Consider the following 2466-nt stretch of genomic DNA (forward strand, 5'->3'; position numbering starts at 1 on the left):
TGGATTAAATTAAGCATGCTCACCTTATGTGCCTAAAAGGGGAAAAGTGGAACTCTCTCTAGAATATCTCATCTGGAGCCTCTACAATTTTTTATACATGGTGCGTGACATGCAAGAAAAATATTACTAGATACACAAAGAGGTAAAAAATATGACATGTAAATCAATATAAAAGATGAAAAAATGCAAAAGCACACATGATCTGGATAGTGAAATCATCAGAAAATGACTTTAAAATTAACTATGATTAACATTTTTAAAAGAAGTAAAGGAAAAGTTGAATAAAATATGTGAAAGAACCAAGAACTGTAATGGATAATTTGAATTAATGAAAATAAAAATCAACTGGATATCCTACAATGAAAAAACTAGGAACTCAGTGCATGGGATTAACGGGATATGTGACACAAAAGAACAGCTTTACATAACTCCAAAATTATAGAAAATATTGAAATTGAAGCACAAGAACAAAAATAATTGGGAAAAAAAGAGCATAAGAGATATGTAGGACACAGTAAAAAAAAAAAAAAAACTAACAAATACGGAATGGGAGAAGAGAAAGAATAGGGCAGAAGCAATACCCAAAGAAATAATATTCAAAATGTTTACAAAATTAATAAAAGATATACACCCACAGAATCAAAAACCTCAGTGAATCATAAACAGGATAAGCAAAAAGAAAATCACACCTAGGCATATCATAGTCAAGTTGTTAAAAAAACAAAGAGACCAAGAAGCAGCTTCTCTGCTCCTTCTGGAATCTCTGCCTGGTTCAGCCCACCTGCCTCCACTCCTGCCTCCAACATGTCCATCAGGGTGATCCAGAAGTCATACAAGGTGTCCACCTCTGGCCCCCGGGCCTTCAGCAGCTGCTGCTACACGAGTGGGCCCGGTGCCCGCATCAGCTTCTCCAGCTTCTCCCGAGTGGGCAGCAGCAGCTTCTGGGGTGGCCTGGGCAGAGGCTATGCTGGGGCCAGCGGCATGGGAGGCATCACCGCCATCATGGTCAACCAGAGCCTGCTGAGCCCCCTTGACCTGGAGGTGGACCCCAACATCCAGGCCATGCACATCCAGGAGAAGGAGCAGATCAAGACCCTCAGCAAGTTTGTCTCCTTCATCGACAAGGTATGGTTCCTGCAGCACCAGAACAAGATGCTGGAGACCAAGTGGAGCCTCCTGCAGCAGCAGGAGATGGCTCAGAGAAACATGGACAACCTGTTCGAGAGCTACATCAACAACCTTAGGCAGCAGCTGGAGACTCTGGGCCAGGAGAAGCTGAAGCTGGAGACGGAGCTTGGCAACATTCAGGGGCTGGTGGAGGACTTCAAGAACGAGAATGAGGATGAGATCAATAAGCATACAGAGATGGCGAATGAATTTGTCCTCATCAAGAAATATGTGGATGAAGCTTACATGAACAAGGTAGAGCTGGAGTCTCGCCTGGAGGGGCTGACTGACAAGATCAACTTCCTCAGGCAGCTGTATGAAGAGGAGATCCAGGAGCTGCATTCCCAGATCTCGGATACGTCTGTGGTGCTGTCCATGGACAACAGCCGCTCCCTGGACATGGAAAGCATCATCGCTGAGGTCAAGGCGCAGTACGAGGAGATCGCCAACCGCAGCCTGGCTGAGGCTGAGAGCATGTACCAGGTCAAGTATGAGGAGCTGCAAAGCCTGGCTGGGAAGCCCGGGGATGACCTGCGGCGCACAAAGACTGAGATCTCCGAGATGAACCAGAACATCAGCCGGCTTCAGGCTGAGATTGAGGGCCTCAAAGGCCAGAGGGCTTCCCTGTGGAGGCCGCCATCGCAGATGCAGAGGAACGTGGGGAGCTGAACGTTAAGGATGCCAACGTCAAGGGATGCCTCCGAGCTGGAGGCCACCCCGCAGCGGGTCAAGCAGGACATGGCGAGGCAGTTGCGTGAGTACCAGGAGCTGATGAACGTCAAGCTGGCCCTGGACATTGAGATGTCACCTACAGGAGGCTGCTGGAGGGCGAGGAGAGCCAGCTAGAGTCTGGGATGCAGAACATGACTATCCATATGAAGACCACCAGCGGTTTTGCAGGTGGTCTGAGCTCGACCTATGGGGGGCCTCACAAACCCTGGGCTCAGCTACGACCTGGGCTCTGGCCTCTGGCTCTGACGCGGGCTCCAGCTCCTTCAGCTGCACCAGCTCCACTAGGGCCCTGGTTGTGAAGAAGATCTAGACCCGCGATGGAAGCTGGTGTCCGCGTCCTCTGACGTGCTGCCCAAGTGAACAGCTGCGGCAACCCCTCCCCGCCTGCCCCTCCTGCGACTTGCCCAGAGCCCGGGAGGGAGGCCGCTGTGCAGAGAAGCACAGGGAGCAGAAGACACACCTGAGGCTCAGCCCTAGCCCTCAGCCCACCTGTGGGGGAATTTACTGCCTGAGGACCCCCCTTACCCATGCCTCCAGCTACAAAACAATTCAATTGCTTTTTTTTGT

General features: G+C 49.8%; 1 pseudogene; it reads left to right on the top strand.

Annotated features, from left to right (window-relative positions):
• Positions 1-804: 804 nt before the first annotated feature.
• On the top strand, positions 805-2259 carry LOC117078904 (annotated as a pseudogene).
• Positions 2260-2466: the final 207 nt, after the last annotated feature.

Source organism: Trachypithecus francoisi, unplaced genomic scaffold (assembly GCF_009764315.1).
Source record: "Trachypithecus francoisi isolate TF-2019V2 unplaced genomic scaffold, Tfra_2.0 Contig00221, whole genome shotgun sequence".
Lineage (NCBI taxonomy): Eukaryota > Metazoa > Chordata > Mammalia > Primates > Cercopithecidae > Trachypithecus > Trachypithecus francoisi.